This window comes from Triticum urartu, chromosome 2 (genome assembly GCF_003073215.2).
Source record: "Triticum urartu cultivar G1812 chromosome 2, Tu2.1, whole genome shotgun sequence".
NCBI lineage: Eukaryota > Viridiplantae > Streptophyta > Magnoliopsida > Poales > Poaceae > Triticum > Triticum urartu.
The window spans coordinates 426077042-426096487 of NC_053023.1; positions in this window are offsets into that span (position 1 = coordinate 426077042).

Sequence of the window (19446 nt, forward strand, 5' to 3'; positions counted from 1 at the left end):
GGAAGCGATCTGAACTACAGGACAGAGAGGATCGTGTTTGCTGTTGCCAAGATCCCCTTGCCCTACAACGGGATCCTTGGCCGCCCAGCGCTGGCCAAGTTCATGGCGGCGTCACACTACGCTTACAACATCCTGAAGATGCCAGGACCTGTGACGATCATCACCATCCCCTCCGATAAGAAAGATGCGCTGATTTGCGCTGACCAACTATACCAACAAGCAGTTGCAGCAGCTGCCGCCACTAGGGCACTTGCTCCTGCCGCTGGGACCCCGGGAGGGAAGAAGAAGAAGAAGACCGGTGAGACCTCGGACACCCACTCCGGCAAGCGCACCTCTTCGGAGTGTAGCGCTCCCGTCGAGGACGTGCCAGAGAGCTCCACCGGCGGAAACAAGAAGCCCAGGGCCATACCGCCGGGAACCAAGAAGGTTTCTGTCAATGAGGACGACACGGGAGGGGCTTTCACCATAAGCTCCACCCTTGACGACAAATAGGAAGACGCGCTCGTCACCTTCCTGCGGGTGAATGTCAATGTGTTTGCATGGCAAGCTTCCGACATCCCCGGCGTTCCCAGGGAGGTGATTGAGCACCACCTTGCTGTCTGTCCTCATGCGCGGCCCGTCTAGCAGAAGGTCAGAAAGCAAGCTTTGGAACGACAAGAGTTCATCACAGAGGAGATCCGGAAACTGGAAGCAGCGGGTTTGGTAAGAGGAGTGCTCCATCCAACGTGGTTGGCCAATCCGGTCGTAGTGTGCAAGGCTAATGGGAAGTGGAGGCTGTGTATTGATTACACAGATATCAATAAGGCTTGTCCTAAGGACCCCTTCCCGTTGCCGCGCATCGACCAGATTGTTGACTCCACAGCTGGGTGTGATCTGTTGTCATTCCTCGATGCCTACTCCGGCTACCACCAGATCTTCATGACAAAAGAAGACGAAGAGAAAACAACATTCATCACCCCATGTGGTACGTATTGTTTCATGCGGATGCCTTTCGGGCTGAAGAGTGCTGGTTCGACGTTTGCAAGGGCGGTCCAGATTGGTTTTGAACCCCAGCTCCATAGAAATATGGAAGCTTATATGGATGACATAGTGGTCAAAACCAAGGACAGGGCAACCCTCATACCGGATTTGCAAGAAACATTTGCAAACCTACGCAAGATCAATCTCAAGCTGAACCCTGAGAAGTGCATCTTTGGCGTCCCGTCCGGCAAGCTTCTCAGGTTCTTTGTGTCACAGCGTGGGATAGAGGCCAATCCGGACAAGATCAAAGCTATAGAGCAGATTGAAGCACCCAAGCGAATCAAGGATGTGCGTCGGCTTGCTGGTTGCGTCGCCGCCATGGGCAGATTCATTTCCAAGTCTGCCGAGCACGCCCTTCCCTTTTTCAAGATCCTGAAAAAGGCGGGCCCGATGGAGTGGACGCCAGAAGCCGAAGCAACATTGCAAGATTTGAAGAAGTACCTCTCCTCCGCGCCAATACTAGTTGCGCCTAGGCCACAGGAGCCATTGCTGCTATACCTGGCGGCAACGAACCAGGTGGTCAGCGCCGCACTAGTGGCGCTGAGAGAGGTTGACGACGAGGTAATGGCAGCGACAGAGCCCGACACCACCAATGCAGAGACGACACAGCCAGTTGAAGTGCCGCCGAAGAAGTAAATGATGCAGCACCCGCTCTACTTTGTTAGTTCCCTCCTGCAGGGAGCTAGATCAAGGTACTCCGGTGTGCAGAAACTGCTCTTCGGCCTTCTTATGGCCTCGAGGATGCTGCGTCACTACTTCCAGGCACACGAGATCACTGTCGTCACTCGCCTCCCTCTGCAACGGATATTGCACAATCCATATGCAATGGGAAGAATTGTGGAATGGGCACTGGAGCTGTCCAGCTTTGGCCTCAAATTTGAAAGTACTTCGACGATTCAGAGCCGAGTCCTGGCGGAGTTCATTGCAGAATGGACCACAACACCTGACGAAGAAGCCCAACAGACTGCTCTCCCCGGCAAGGAGGCAAGTTGCAGTTGGATCATGTACTTTGATGGAGCTTTCTCCTTACACGGCGCCGGGGCTGGCGTACTACTTGTTGCGCCCACCGGAGAGCACCTCAAGTACGTGATCCAGATGCACTTCCCCAGGGAGGTGTCAACAAACAATACGACAGAGTACGAAGGGCTGCTTGCCGGTCTTAGGATCGCAGCGGACCTCGGAATCAAGAAGCTCATCGTCAGGGGCGACTCGCAGCTCGTCGTCAAGCAAGTCAACAAGGACTACCAGAGCCCGTTGTTGAAGGCCTACGTCGATGAAGTGAGAAAGCTGGGAGAGCGTTTCGACGGTATACAGGCTGAATACGTTCCCCGAGCGGAGAACGATACCGCCGATTACCTGTCAAAACACGCTACCCTCAAGCTACATGTGGAACCAGGTACCTTTGTGCTCCAGCTAACTCAGCCATCCGTTGATCCATCAACAGAGCAGAACAAGAGGAGGAAATCAGGACCCGGCAAGTACTTTCCCGCCGAGCTTCCCGGAGCCGCCGGCAAGGATGTTGCCGGAGAGACTGAGCCCGCCAAGGGACGGCTAGCTCCGGCGGAGCGTCAAGCTCTTGCCGTCGAGACAGCCGCTCCTATAGCGGAGGAAATGCCTTTAGTCCTCGCCGTCGAGCCCAAGCTCCACCATGGGCACAGCATACTGTCCGATTCCTCCAAACAGGGGAACTTCCTGAAGAGCAGGAAGAAGCGGAAAAAGTAGCCCGTCGCTCTACCATGTACCAGTTCGTCGATGACGTCCTGTACAGAAAGAGACCGAACGGTGTGAAATTGAAGTGTATCCCTCGGGAGGAAGGACTGGAGCTGTTGGCGGAGATACACGGAGGCATATGTGGATCCCACATCGGGTCAAGGGCCCTTGCCGACAAGGCATTTTGGCAAGGCTTCTTCTGGCCCACCGCCCTCCAGGATGCGACGACACTAGTCACCAGGTGTGAAGCGTGTCAGTTCCATTCAAAGAAGCTTCATCAGCCAGCTCAATCCCTTCAAACCATTCCTCTCTCCTGGCCCATCTCGGTCTGGGGGCTTGACATACTGGGCCCTTTCCCCCGCGCTGTCGGGGGCTTTGAGTACTTGTACGTTGCAATCGACAAGTTCACAAAGTGGCCGGAGGTGGAGGCAGTGGGGAAGGTCACAGCTCAGTCAGCCGTCAAGTTCTTCAAGGGACTAGTGTGCCATTTTGGTGTACCCAACAGGGTCATCACCGACAACGGCACACAGTTCACAAGCCGCACCTTCATGCAATATATCCAAGACCTCGACAGCAAAGTCTGTTTCGCTTCCATTGCTCACCCACGAAGCAATGGTCAAGCTGAGAGGGCAAACGCTGAAGTACTGCGAGGCTTAAGGACCAAGACCTTTGATAGGCTGCACAAGAGTGGAAGGCGCTAGATTGATGAGTTGCCGACGGTTCTTTGGTCGATCAGGACGACGCCAAATCGAGCCACCGGCCAGACACCCTTTGCCCTAGTATACGGGGCAGAAGCAGTTCTCCCCACTGAACTCATATACGGGTCACCTCGAGTGCTTGCTTATGATGAGCTTGAGCAAGAGCAACTGCGGCAAGATGACGCAATGCTCCTTGAGGAAGATCGTCTTTGGGCGGCTGTGAGAGCAGCACGCTACCAGCAAGCCTTGCACCGCTACCATAGCGGCAAGGTTCATGCCCGAAGCCTTGAGGAAGGCGACCTTGTCCTTCGGTGCGTTCAATCGGCCAAGAATTCCAACAAGTTGACGCCAAAGTGGGAAGGCCCTTATCGGGTAATACGAGTCACCAGGCCCGGCGCAGTCCGCCTGGAGACCGAAGATGCCGTTTCGGTGAGTAACTCCTGGAACATTGAGCATCTTCGCAAGTTTTACCCGTGAGGCGCGGCTTGCTGGGCCCCCCGGCAAGCCACCTTTTGTACAAGCATTGCCGATGATGCATGTAACCCTTTGTACAAAGCCAGGCACAGACCCTGAGCATAAATAAATGAAGCGCTGCCGCCCTAAGTTATAGCATGAATGCTAGGTCGAGTCTCGTCCTTGGTTAGGGTTGATAGTGCTTAGCAGCGACTAACGCCTAGCTTAGAGGTCGAGTGTGCGTCTCTTTGCCATTCTTTCGTCTTCTTTGGTTCGCAGGACTCACAGATATCCTTGCCAGATCACTTGAGGACGAAAAAGAGAAGAGGGACAGACCAGCATCTAGACCCCGGCAAGCCAGTATTGCCGGGGGCTGCAAGAGCAAAGATTCACCCACGGCAAACCAGAGTTGTCGGGGGATACAGCTTCAGATAAGTTCTTCATCCCTTATCATGCGTTCCCTTATGGACTGAGGTATGTGAAACCTCGTTTTTTCCTAAAGCTACTATGCTCCCCTAACTCTAGGCCCTAGGGCTCGTTCCTGGGGCCAGGTTTCGTCGTAGTCGCGGCAGTGAGAGGATGAAACAAGGAGCCTGAACCCACCTCATCCCTGCCTCCGCCAAAGGTGTGAGAAAGGTCGAGCGAAGTGGGAGACGGCAAGGCTTGTTGCCGGGCAAGGAAATGTTTATCTTAAATATATCAAGGATTTACTCCTTGTCGTGGGTTCTGCCACAAACAAATGACCCGGCAAGCATCCCTTTTTCATTAAAAACATTCCACTCAGGTACAATCCATAGGGAATGAAAAACATGAATGATGGGATTACAAGTTTTAAATTCAGCTAAGGCCCGAAGGCTTACAAACTAAAAAGAGATAAGGTGCCCGTAATCCCTTTCTTGTCCCTCTCCTCAGGAGGCAGGTCAAGGAGGCGAAAAGGGCAAAAGGGGCGCCTAGGCGAGCTACGGGTGGCAGAAGACACCAAGAGAACATCTCGGTGGCCGTCCGAAGGCTGGATGGTGATGGCAGCGCCGGAAGCAGAGCTCGAAGACGAGGCGACAGGACGGCAGCACGCGTCGAAGGCGTCGGTGCCCGCGTACTCCGATTTGATGGCCTTGCCACCCGCCCTCTTCCTCTTCCCCAGCCTCCCAACGCCAGCCGCCCAAGGAGACGACCCCGAGGAGTTCAGGGAGCCGGCGACACGGATGATGGGGTCGCCGGTGCCGCACGGAGCGGCGCCCGACACCTAATCGGACCCGTCATCCTGCCGCCTACTACCCTCGTCGTCGCTGCCACTGTCCTCCTCGTCACTCTCGCCCGAGGAGGAGTCTTCTCTATCAGAAGAGCTCTCCACGCAGCACCTTGCATGGGTCCCAAAGCACCCGAAGACCTTGACGGAGAGAAGGCCATCCTCCATCAGCTTGAAATGGAGAGTGAGCCCCTCCGTCAAGCGGTGGATATGAGCGAACATATTCCATCCTCGACGAAGATACATCTCGTGAGGGGCTGGGAAGTCGACGCGAACCCACGTGCCACTGATCCCACAACCCCTCATGTGCAGCCGCAGCGACTCCGGCGGATCCAGCTCCATCTCCCGCGCGAATGGAGTCGGGAGACGAAGGCGACGGCGAGGCGGCCGGTGCAGCCTGACGAAGAACTCGCAAGGGTCATCCCCAACGTGGCCCTCCATGGGGGGAGGAACTGCTGGCGGAAGCGAGGCCGGCGCGCCGCCCCGTCCTCCTCTTCCCCGAGCGCCTCGACCTCGCCCACGGCCTCGCCCCCTGCCCCTTCCCCTCGCGGCTGGCTCTGCCACCGCGGGTGCAGGAGAAGGAGGGACGCGTTGTCGAGCGGTGACCCTCGCCGCCACCGTTGAAGGACCAGGATTCCCTCTCTCCATGGCGGATGGAAGGGGGGAGCAGAAGCTGAAGGAAGGAGGAGATGAAAGAATGCGGGACGCCATCCCCCCTCCCGCTCTTTATAAAGGAACGGGGTGGGGGCTCGGCCGCCCCTCTCAGCCAATAAAGACGCGGAAGGCGCAGGGAACTGGGACCGACCCGCCACCCCAGCCCGCGGCGGCCCGGTTTCCCGCCTCCACTGTTCGCCGCCCCAAGCGCATGAGAGCCACGTGGCAGGCGTGCAGGACCGAGGCGACGGATGAGGCGACCTCTCCCCACCCTGTGATCGTGGGGAGTGGATGCCTTGAAGACCACGCCTCGGCCCCGTTCAGTAAATGGGTCGTGCCTCCACGCCTCCCTCCGTTTATGGGGAAGGCGCGAACCGCCCCCTTTACTACGACGTGACGCATGCATGCAGAGCTCAGCCCCACGCATGCCGCCCACGTCACACGCGCCTACCCACGCCACGCCACGCGCGGGAGTCGTGTGAAGCGCAGCGCGCGAAGAGACTTACCGCGGTAAAAACCGCCCCGCCTGCCCGCGCACCGTTTTTGGGCCTAGCCCAATGACGCGATTGCGCTTACGTGTGGCCCAGGCCCGGGGGCTCCTGTCGGTGTACAAAAAGAGGGGTACACTTTTTGTACCCCTATAACTGTGCACGGGCAATCTGAGCCATGGGCACCACCACACTAAGCAAGGCAAGGGAGGTGAGCCAAGGTAAGGCCGAAGCTCGAGAGAAGCAGAACGATGCCAAGACCAAGCCCACAAAGAGCAAAGGAGACGAAGCGGACTCCCCCCGGCAAGATCCTTGCCGGGAGGCGGTTTTAGCAAACCCGGCAAGACCCTTGCCGTGGCAGCTCGCCCCACACCTACGGAGTTTAGTCACCCTTTAGAGTCCCATTCTCAACCTGCGATGGCCCCTAGGGGCTTCATACGTTGCGCGCCCGGCGTTCATTCCGCGGATGCTGTCAACGTCCACGCTGGTTGGCATTGATCTTGTGAGACCCATTCAAGATTCAGATACCCCTTTGAGATTTTTTTTGTGTTGGATTCCCCTTTATGGGCTCCCTTTCCATCTTCTTAAGCGGCAGGAGGACCACGTAGTTTCCGCCCTCCCGGCACGAACTCGCGCTGAAGCTTCCGCCCACCTCTTGTGTCCTGCGCTCTTTCCTCTAGGGGCAGGCAATCGCCAAGTTAGACTCTCTCTTCTATCCTCCTCCTCCTCCTCGCTCTTCCGCCGTTGTGTCCTCCAGGGACAGGGAATGAGCTTCGCGTCGTTTGGACGTCACGTCCGAAGTGCCCTTGCGACGGGGGCCACTCTTGGCCCCCTTGCTTCTTCTTGGCCTTCTTCTCCGGTGCCTTATAAGGCGCCGGCACCAGCATCTTCGCTAGACGCGGGATGACCAGGTTCTTCATGCAGCGGAGCCGGACACTGGATCCGCTTCGCCCTCTCCATCCAGTCCTGAAAAAGCAACAATAAAAGCTCAGGCATCATCCTTGAAAAAACAAGTGGAGAATGCATCAAAAGACATACCTCGCTAGCGAGGTGTTTAGCGTCGTGCCCGCGATCTGAATCTGCGGCCGGCGGTTTCTCATTGCCCTTAAAGAGCAACTTCCATGCACCTTCATGAGTAGTCTCGAAGAGCCTCACCAGGGTCTGGTGCTTCTTCGGTTGAACTCCCACAGAGGATGGCTTCGGCGCTGGCACGGAAGGATCCGGCGAACTAGCATCACCTGGATCACATCAACGAGCTTGACGTTCTTGGTTACCATGCTTTGAACGCACGTCTGCAGCGCTATCAGATCGTCAGGGGACCCAGTCTGGACTCTTCTCGACCCAGGAGGTGAGTCGCATGGGACCGGAGCGGAATTCGGCGCTGCGGCCCAAGTGGTGCCGCAGGTTCTGTGATGTAGAACCACTGCTTCTGCCACTCCTTTACCGTGTCCACAAAAGTACCTTTGGGCCAGGAGACGGACAGCTTGCTCACCATGGCTCCTCCGCACTCCGCGTGCTCCATCCACCACCTTCGGCTTCACGTGACTTTCGTGCTCATGGCGATTCCCCCATCACTTTCAAGAGCTTCGATGGTTCCAAAGACTTGTCGAGCCGTGGCAGAGGCGATATTCGGCGTAGGGGTGTGCCTATGCGGGCAGCGCCCATAGCTGAGCCTTCCACACACAGTAACGTTCCGAATGTTGCGACAGGAATTCTTCGGGGCCAGATACATAGCAAATCGGTATCCGTTAAGTTAATTACGATATCTCACGCCGCGCGCGCCACCGCACAGCGAGGGTGGAGTGGCACGATCCGCCGACGTGCGCAATATGTCGGTGATTAACTGCGCATCTACCCTCTTGCGTGGGCTTCAGCGTGGGGGCGCCACCGGGGGACATCCTCATCGCTAGGTGCGGTCAAGTTCACTGTGCAGTGAGTAATCTCCCATTTCAGCATTGATGTATCGTGCCACACGACCGCATCGACATCAGTTAATGGGTGTCCCTCTCCTTGATCGGGAGTCGGTGAGACACTCACTATGCGCTTCGCGTGCTCCAAGCTGCTCCTGGTACCTGTGTCTCTCTATTATACTGTGGAAAGGAGATGAGACTTGGGCGCTAGCGGAGCTCTGAGAGGTTCGAGACAAGGGGCACGCCCCGCGAACTGAGCCAACGCGAGGCAGGGTGCGGAGAAGGGACGAAGGGATCCTATATCCTCATGGGGTATACGCACCGTAACAGCTATTCTAAAACCACCGGCCCACATGCGCGTCCGATTAAAGCTGTCGCGCGCTAAGACTCTCCCGGCACGAGCAGCAATGGAGTCAAAAGGACGACGACCGCGATTCGGATTCCCCCATGCGTCCCGCATTTCTTGCGATGGAAGGGCAGTTCTATCGAGGTCAAGCGGGGCCGGACTCTCCTGCTCGGGTCTCGTTTGCAGGCTCCGAAGACCGTCCGACCAATGCCGTGCGCACGACGTTTCTGAGTCACGCGCGCTGTGTCCGGCGTCGAAACATGAAGCACTATTGTCTCCTCGTTGAATGTGGTGACGGGGCAGGACATGATGTCATGTTAGTAGGAGAAGAGCTGTGAAGGCTTAACATTGGGAAGAGAACTATCGCTGATCTAAAGGTAGGCTAATGTAAGTATACTCTTTGTGATAGGATGCATCTCAATATATCTAATCTGCTATTTGTGAGAGAGAGCATCCGAGATATCCCTTTTTCAGGTCGCATTTCCCATCCGCCGAAGCCCAAACTGGATCTCCCTGGACTACCGAGAGTGCAAGGGAGACCGCCGCCTCTGAAAATGTGGCCCCGCCAGTGGCCTGACGTGCTTGGATCCTCGCGTCGTCATTGCCGCTGCCGCTCTCGTGGGGTCAAACTGGCGTTGTGGCAGTATAGGGAACATACAACGGCGCGTTTTCAGGCACACCATTTCAGCCTCGGCGTCCGGCTCTTATTGCCAGCCATGGGAACCTCCCCCGGGCCCTGAGTTGTTGCTCGAAATGCAGCAGCCCACAGGCCAACTGCCACGGTTGCGCAAAGAGCACTTTGGTGATCGTCTCGTCCGGGGCTTGAGGTCGTCCGTCCTTTCGTCTGTGAGAGAAACGCAAGCATCGCATGCGCGCTACCTCAGCTGCTTATGCTCATGAAGGATTCCTTCGTTATGTACCTCAGAATACTCTTTATGTAGAGCACCCTAGGCTCCCCCCGTCGGTGGCTGTGCTATGGAGTACACCGCATCTCCTGCAGGAGTTGAGTCGGCAGGAAAGATAGCGGCGACGGGACAAGACGGGGCTCATGTCCCCATCCTCCGATATCAAATTGGCGAAGCGCGTACGTCCACTACGCAGGCCAAAGATACAGCCAATCTTAACATACGCACGTATATTCATCTGATAAGCACAGAAATGTTTAAAACCCTCACTCCATCGCCTTTGCTCTACTCCACGCTCCTCACTGCTGAATCGCCTTCCGCGTGCTGGCCCTCGATTCTGGAGACACTCTAATTCGCTATTATAAAAGGGCAAGCCCTGATGTCGCAAGTTAGGCAATCTTCCAAACCATCCCATGTTAATATATAATGGGAGGAGCGGGAGAATAGGACAATCGGAGTTTTTTAGGCAACTCGCCCTTACGTATACACACCCAAGTGCCTACATAACCTTAGTACATCCCAAAGACACTCATAGGCTATTACACTTCCTACCCAAGGCTTACGGGTGCGCCAAAAATAAAGAGAAGAGATAAGATGCTTCAATTTGTCGACAACGACACGGATTCTCGCGAGCTCGATACCACCCATTCCAACGGACTAGCGAACCCTACTGATCATCGAGAAAAAGGACACCATAGTTAACGTTTGAGAGTCTTCGTCAAACTCCCACTTGAGCTCAGTACTGTACTCCTGAGGCGGATATGTCGCTATTCTGTTCTATTGGGCCCCTTCTGCATCTTGGGTCACAACCCGCGCTGTATAGTAATCTTGTGCGCCACGCCCGGGGTTAGTCTTCTAGGGTCCCATCTCTCGCATCTTCCCTCGCCATCAGACTATTTTAGCTCTGTACGGCTCCAGCGCACACCGGTAGATATTATGAAGTGGACTACTTGCCAGCATTCGCGCCTTACACATTGGAGACATAGCGTTTTAGATGGTAGTGTATACATATCTATCCGCAGATCGGCGTAGGCGAGAGGAATAGTGGAAGCAAAAGCGGTCTAGTGCGTAGAAAACTATTACCTATTGTGTATATCCCAACCTTACTGGGCTGGCTGTCAATAATCGGGTGTACTTTTCCCGACCGTGTTCCACTTCGGATCTTCTCGATGCATGACCGAATGTGAGCTGACGACGTTTGACTGGTTAACACACTCGTGTTGATATATCATTCTCAATGCAACGATAAGGTTTTCAAAGATGTGTGTAATACTTACCCGGTTGCCATTATATCAAAGTCCGCGAATCTGGCCCTTTACATTAACCACACGCCTGAGGCATGCGGTTGACTTTCGAAGTTCCATCCCTGTACGGTGGGTGTCCTCCTCAGGAGCCCTTGCCTGATGTACATTGCCTCTTCTATGGCGGTCTCGCCACAGGCATCAATAGACGCTATTCTCCGCGAAGTACGTTTATTTCCGAATCAGCCTTAGGGAACTTTTTCTCTCGGTCCCAGCCGGTCTATATTCTTGAGCCACTTCTCCTGGGGTCTTACGTGGACACTCTAAGACGTCGGTCACCTACCGCGGTGATGAACTATGTTGACATACGTAGCCGAAATCCCTCGATAGGAGCTTGCACATCTTCTTCTTTCTCAGGCCCCCACTCAGGACATTGATCTTGATGGGGTGTTGACGGGTAAGGCCAGCCCAGAGTGTTTACCCCTGGGTGGCGCGACGGTAGGCTGACTAGACGCATTCGGTACCAAAGGCACTGCACGGTGGCTTTCTCGACTGGGCACCTCAGTGTGTCTCGGTGCACTGTGTTTACCCTTAAGCTGACGACTACTGTGTTATTGTCTGCCCGGAAACCATGGGAACAGACGAGGCTACGAGTTGTGTGCGACTGGTGGTGCGAAGCACATGATTTTGCGGCGCCATTCAGCTTGTCAAGCTGTCAGCTTTAGATCAATGTGCTTAATTATCAAAGTCGATTTCCATTGTTATCCCGAACCCGCTTACCAGAACCGCAGGTTAATTCGCCTTTGAGGGGATCAATCTAACACCGAATTAGACCTGGGGAAACTTTCATAGTAATTTCAACATGTTACTTAAAGTATTTTTGCATGGGTTTGTTTTATGATGAATGTCTATTGGGATTTGCGCCATGCTGTCAACCATTCCATGTTTTTTAAGAGCCACCGCCGATTGTGAATCTAAAAATCAACTTAGATTCCTGCTGGAGTAGGGAGGAAAATTGGTGCTTAGCCGAGACTTCCACACTTTTACCTCTAGAAGGCTTAGATCTGCCCATTCGATAGCTATGGCGTCTTATTAGAATGATTCGTATTCCCATAACTAAGTCTATTTCAATTGTTCACCAAGGACGGCCTTTTATCTATAATGCTTCTATACCTGCAAATTCGACTAGCAACGCTTTCTCAGATGTGCTGACCCTGATTAGCAGAGCTAGGCCTCATGTTGGCAGGACTTTTCAGAACGGTCGGATTAAGGGAGGTTTTAGGTCGTGTTCTCGACTCAGTATGCGTTTGAGTCGATGGACCACGTTATCTTTTCCAACTTCCCTTTATCGGTTATTAGATGGCCTGAAGCCAGAGGTTTAACCATTCAGCTACTTCATTCTCTGTTGCCTGTCTCAGGACTACCGAAAGGTGGTGGTATAAGGTGATGGTTCGCGATTGTAGGCATTTGGTGAGGCTATCGTGATGGCATTATACGTTTGGCAAGTTATGGAGCATCGTACTAGTGCATAGCAAAGGCGTCCGAGGCGCCCTAGTTTACATTAGCAAATTGATGTAGTGAGGTGTGCGGTGTGGAGTGGATGACCATCCTGTGTCTGGGCACACGATAGTTTGTGCGAGAGCCGGTTTTTGCGTTATCTCTTCGTCAAGCAAAGTCCTCATACGTGAGGCTTCTTGTGTTCCGAAACTTGTGTCTCCGTGGACTTTCTCCAACAAGGACAAAATCAATAACATTTGCTCAGTATGCAAGCTCTAACTATATTTAGTATGCAAAGATGACCTTTCGGTTCATTTCCGAGGCCATGTCTGTTACATGGCTAGGGCTCGGTTCAGGTAACTCGTGTACTTTATTGTGCCGCACTTCGCATATAGGCGGGGTATTGCAAACAACTCGCAGATATTGTCAGAGGATTATCTAGAAAGTGTAAACCTGAGCTCTATACTTGCGACATCTCTTCCAGTTGTGCCTATCTGGAAAGTATTGAGCTGAATCGACGTTGTAGAACCTGTCGCCGAATTATGCATAGCAATGCTCCAGCGGACTCGGGGCAAGTTACCGGTTCTGGAACTGAGCTAAGCGATTCAACCCTCAGATGACAATCTTTAGTCTGCGTAATTGGTATCAGCAAGTAGGCATCTCTTAATATGCTCTAATCGTAATAGCAAAATATAATGTTTAAAGAACTGTCACATGCCATTACATGAACACCCAACATTTGACAAAAATCGATAATTAGCCCTCATACTTCAGCTCGTTGTGTTATGCACTCCGGAGTCATATGCTACTTCCCACAAGGGCAATGCTCATGTAGTAGCACTAGATACGGGCCAATTCCATCCATTTACACAGGTTCAAACAAGCATGGCAAAAATGCATATGGCAAACATATCTCTGACTTAGTGAAATTAACACTTGTCTGGAATTTCAGATATGGTAGCCCTCTTCGGAGCAACAAAACTACATGCTACAGGATCTGAACATGGCAAAGTAAAGCATGGCATGGAGCTACTCAAAGAGCTTAACAAAAGTCCCTTAGTGACCTTGAGCCAAAAGGGATCAGAAAATACAATTGCAAGCACGTGAACATAGCAAAAACATAATCAGTTTTCAGACTTAGTGAAAACTGATACATGCTGGAAATATAACTCAAGTAGCATGTTACGAGCTCGATGCACTCACTACGGTGAATCATGCAAGACATGCACATACCTCCAAAGAAGGCACAAAATTCAAGCGACATCGCAAGAACGATAGCATAGCATGCACGGATCAACTACAACATCACGGCAAAATTGCAAACAAAGTTGACCATCTGCCCAGATTCACAAAGTAGCAAAAGTAGAGCTCGACTGACTCAAGCTAGGGTGCTTCCATAATTGCAAAAACAAATACATGGATGGATATGCACTACAATATTAACAAAACACCCATACTGATCATCCTCAAAAGAGGCACGGATCACTAGGAAAACAACAAGAACATATGGGCAACATGAGCTAAACAGATCAAGGACTTTGTGGAATTGCTAAGTCCCTGAAAACAGAATTAGCATATGCACCACTTTGCAAGCTTGCACTAGTCACCACACACATCACAAAAATACATGGGTTGCACCTCTGGAAATATGATAAAACCATTAACAAAACTCATGTAGAGCATCAGGGCATATCATGCACACAATAATCATGGCAAAAATGACAAAAGTGCTAAAAGGAGTAGCAGATCTGACAATTATCTCAAGTAGCCTTCTTATAACAGAATTTAGGGCATCGAGATAAACTCAAATGAAAATGATGCAATGGAATGAAATGATGTACTCTCTGAGATGAACATTTTGATATGCTATATGCATGAATCGGAGCTACGGATGCAAAGTTACGAGCCTGGTAACATGAGCATATGGACTGAGAATTTCGGGACTTAGACGAATTTGACCTAGGGTTTTTTGGACGGAATTCTCGGGACGGACGAATTGCCGTGTTGACGGCGGGAGGCGGCGGGGCGAGGCCGGCGGCCGGGCGAGGCGGCGGCGGCGGGGCGCGGGCCGGGCGAGGCGGCGGCGGCGGCAGAGGCGGCGGCCGGGCGAGGCGGCGGGGGCGGAGGCGGCGGCCGGGTGAGGGCAGCTGGGCGAGGTGGCGGCGCGGGGGCGGCGCGAGGCGGCGGCGGGCGGCAGCTGGGCGAGGCGGCGGCGCGGGGCCGCGCGAGGCGGCGCGGCTACGGGCCGCGGGGGCCGGCCCCGGGCCGAGCGGGCTTCGGCGGGAGGAGGTGGCGGCGCCACGTGGCGCTCTGCCAGTGGCCGCGGGTGGCGGCGCGGCGTGTCCGGCGGCGGACGGACACGTCCGGCGCGGAGAGAGATGATTTTTAGGGTTTGGACGAGGGGATCCGGATTTCGGGGAAGGGGTCTATATATAGGCATAGAGGGAGCTAGGAGAGTCCAAATGAGGTGCGGTTTTCGGCCACGCGATCGTGATCGAACACTCAAGATGATGGAGCGGAGTTAGGTGGGGTTTTGGGCCAAAATGGAGGGGTGTTGGTCTGCAACACACACGAGGCCTTTTCGGTCCCTCGGTTAACCGTTGAGTATCAAACGAAGTCCAAATGGTACGAACTTGACAGGCGGTCTACCGGTAGTAAACCAAGGCCGCTTGGCAAGTCTTGGTCCAATCCGGAAATGTTTAGTCCCCACACACGAAAGAAAGCTTAGAAATGACCACCGGAGGAGAACGAAGCGCCGGAATGCAAAACGGACAACGGGGAAAATGCTCGAATGCATGAGACGAAACACGTATGCAAATGCAATGCACATGATGACATGATATGAGATGCATGACAACGACAACAACACACAGGAGACAAAAACCCGAACCCGAGAATAAATATAACTTAACGCCGGAAACGGCAAAGAGTTGGAGTACAAATAGGGAAAGTTACATCCGGGGTGTTACAACACTCCACCACTATGAAAGGATCTCGTCCCGAGATCTAGGACTGAAAGAACGCCGAGTACTCAGAACGGAGGTGATCCTCGCGTTCCCAGGTAGCTTCACAGTCGGAATGGTGTGACCACTTGACTTTGTGAAATTTGATTGACTTGTTGCGAGTCTTGCGTTCAGTCTCTTCAAGAATAGCAACTGGGTGCTCACGATAAGAGAGATCTTCTTGGAGCTCAATGTCCTCGAAGTTGACGGTGCGGTCAGGAGTCTTGAAGCACTTTCAGAGCTGAGAGACATGTACACGTCATGAACATTTGCAAAGTTTGAAGGAAGCTCGAGTTGATAGGCGAGGTCGCCTCTCTTGCTGACAATCTTGAAAGGTCCCACGTATCTAGGGGCAAGCTTCCCTTTGATACCGAAGCGACGAGTACCTTTCATAGGAGAGACGCGGAGGTAAACATGATCTCCCGATCTCGAAAGCCAAATCACGGTGCTTACTTCATAGTAGCTCTTCTGACGGGATTGGGCAGCTTTCAGGTTATCTCGAATGACTTTTCACATTTCCTCTGCCTCTGTGATTAAGTCATTTCCGAGAAGCTGACGTTCACCGGTTTCAGACCAGTTGAGAGAGGTACGGCACTTCCTGCCATATAGGATTTCAAATGGGGCCTTGCCCGAACTTGCTTGAAAACTGTTGTTGTAGGAGAATTCAGCATAAGGAAGACAATCCTCCCACTTCATGCCGAAGGAGATCACACAAGCCCTGAGCATATCTTCAAGAATCTGGTTGACACGCTCGACTTGATCGCTAGTTTGAGGATGGAAAGCTGTGCTGAAACGGATGTTGGTGCCCATGGCCTTCTGAAAAGAATCCCAAAACTTGGAGGTAAAAATGCTTCCACGGTCTGAAGATATCACTTGTGGAATACCATGCAGAGAGACAATTCGAGAGGTATAGAGATCCGCCAATTGAGCTGCAGTGATTGACTCTTTAATAGGCAGAAAGTGAGCCACTTAGGTGAGTTTGTCGATGACAACGAATATAGAATCATTGCCACGCTTGGACTTTGGAAACCCAGTCACGAAGTCCATTTCAATGTGGTCAAACTTCCATTCTAGAATGGCAAGAGGTTGGAGGAGACCAGCTGGCCTTTGGTGTTCTGCCTTCACACTTCTGCAGACATCACATTCATTCACGAATTGAGCGATCTCGCGCTTCATTCGAGTCCACCAATAAGCTTGCTTGAGGTCCTGATACATCTTCGTGCTCCCAGGGTGGATGGAGAGGAGAGAATTGTGAGCCTCGTTCATGATCACTTTACGAAGTTCACCTTTGGGCACAACAATACGATCCTCGAAGAAGAGAGTGTACCTTGTCATCAAGGCGGTAGCACTTGTACTTGGACTGACTCTTGGCAATCCCAATTTTCACCTTTTTCACCATAGCATCAAGAAGCTGGGCTTGGCGAATCTGGTCTTCCAAGGTAGGACAAACTTGAAGGTTGGCGAGGAAACCTTGAGGAACAATTTGCAGATTAAGTTTGCGGAAAGCTTCACAAATCTCGGGTTGATAAGGTTTAAGAATCAGACTGTTGCAGTAAGCTTTCCTGCTCAATGCGTCAGCAATCACATTAGCCTTGCCTGGAGTATACTCGATACTCGGATTATACTCTTGAATCATTTCGACCCATCGAGTTTGCCTGAGGTCGAGATTAGGCTGAGTGAAGATGTACTTGAGACTCTTGTGATCAGTGAAAATGTCCACTTTTCTTCCCAATAGAAGATGTCTCCAAGTCAACAGAGCATGCACAACTGCCGCCAACTCGAGATCATGAGTGGGGTAGTTCTTCTCATTAGGCTTCAACTGGCGAGATGTATAAGCAACAACTTTCTTCTCTTGCATCAATACTGCGCCAAGACCTTGGAGAGAGGCATCACAAAAGACCTCGTACGGCTTGGATTCATCAGGCGGAGTCAGAACTGGAGCAGTGATCAATTTCTCTTTCAAAGTGTTGAAAGCAATATCACACTCCGGAGACCAAACGTACTTGACGTGCTTCTGGAGAAGATTAAAGAGAGGCTTCGCGATTTTAGATAAGTTTTCAACGAATCTTCGGCAATAGCTTGCGAGACCGAGGAAGCTACGGAGTTGCTTCACGTTCTGAGGAGGTTCCCAATTCACAATTGCAGACACCTTCTCAGGATTCACGGCAATACCCTTGGCAGAGATGATATGACAAAGATAAAGAACCTCATCGAGCCAAAATTCACACTTGGAGAACTTGGCGTAGAACTGATGTTCTCTGAGCTTATCAAGAACCAAATGCAAGTGCTTGGCATGATCTTCCTTGTTCTTTGAGAAAACCAGAATGTCGTCGAGGTAGACCAAAACGAAGTCATTGGTGTAGGCGTTGAAGATGAAGTTCATCATGCGAGAGAACGTTGGAGGAGCGTTGACGAGGCCAAAAGACATGACAGTGTATTCATATGAACCAAAGCTTGTCCTGAAAGCCGTCTTGGGAATATCTTGCTCACGAATTCGAATCTGATGATAACCCATACGGAGATCAAGCTTGGAGAATACTCAAGCACCTTTGAGTTGTTCGAACAGCTCATTGATGTTGGGAAGTGGATATTTGTTCTTGATAGTCTTCTTGTTCACTGGACGGTAATCAACACAAAGTCGGTCCGTTCCATCCTTCTTCTTCACAAAAAGAACACCACAACCCCACGGAGAAGAACTAGGCCGGATGAGACCCATTTTCTCTTGAATATCGAGTTGCTTCCTCAGCTCCTTCAACTCTTCAGGTCCGAGCTTGTAAGGACGTTTGCACACAGGTTCCATGCCAGGCTGAAGATCAATAACGAATTCAACAGGCTGGTGCGGAGGCATTCCTGGAAGCTCTTCTGGAAAACGTCTTGATATTCGCAAACGACTGGAATTTGCGAGATAGCGTCCAATTCACCCTTCTCATTGAGAGAAAACAGACGGATGGTATTATCCCGAGCGGCAAAGACAATTACATCCTCAGACGAATGAGTCAATTGAATCTGCCTGGTAGCACAATCAAGATGTGCCTTGTGCTTAGAAAGCCAATCCATCTCGAGAATAAGATCAATATCCGAGTCACCGAGAACCGTTGGGGAAGCCAAGAACTTGTAGTCACCCAAAGTGATAGTAACATCCGGAACGATGGAGTTAGCATGCATGCGCTTACCGGGAGAGACAACTACTAAAGGACTAGGCAAAACTTGCGAAACCAATTCATGCCTATTTGTAAACGGTCTCGAGATGAAGCAAGTAGATGCACCAGTGTCAAAAAGAACTTTTGCAGGTATATCATTAACAGGAAGGTTATCCATGATCACATCTGACGAGTCCTCTGCCTGAGCTGCATTCATCAAGTTGACCTTGGCGTGCTTGGGGTTATGCTTGACCACAGCTGTACTTGCCGATCTGAAAGGAGGAGGAGGAGGAGGAAGACGCCTCTGGTTGAAACACTTGTTGGCATAGTGCCCCTTCTGTTGGCACTTGTTGCATGTGACCTCTTAAAGCGGACGGTGATACAGAGCACTCGATCTTGGAGGTTGAGACGAAGTCTTGTTCTGAAAGCCAGGGTTGGGTGGGTGGGAAGAACCACTGCCACCTTTGCTCTTCTGATGATACGGCTGATGGAACGGAGGAGGAGGAAGCCAATACTTCTGCTGCTTGGCCACTTGAGTAGAGGAAGAAGGAGTAACATCTCTGACTCGCTTCTTGGAAGCATCGCACCTCAACTGAGCAGCCTCTTGCTTCAGTGCCATGTTGTAGAACTCATCGTATCTCAAGGGTTCAAAGAGGACAAGAGCGAGCTGAATTTCTTCTCTGAGACCACCCCTGAACTGATATATCACGCTCTTCTCATCAGGGACGTCCTGCTTGGCAAACCGGGCGAGCTTCTAGAACAACTTGTTGTAGTCATAGACAGATAAAGAGCCTTGCTTCAGATTGCGGAATTCCTCACGCTTGCTTTCAACCATGCTCTGGGGAATATGATGAGCTCGGAAATCTCGACGGAAATCATCCCAAGTGATAACACGTCCACCTCTGGAGTCCTTGTACTGCTGAAACCATTCTGCAGCTTGATCTTTGAGTTGGAAGGAAGCGAACTTAACAAAGTCCTCAGGCCTGACATTACTGCACTCGAAATGCTTACACAGATCCACAAGCCAATCGTCAGCATCGGTTGCCTCAACACAATTGCTGAAAGTCTTTGGCCCGTTAGCAAGGAACTGGTTGAGTGTAGCAAAGTGATTCTGATTGCTGCCTTGATTCCCTTGG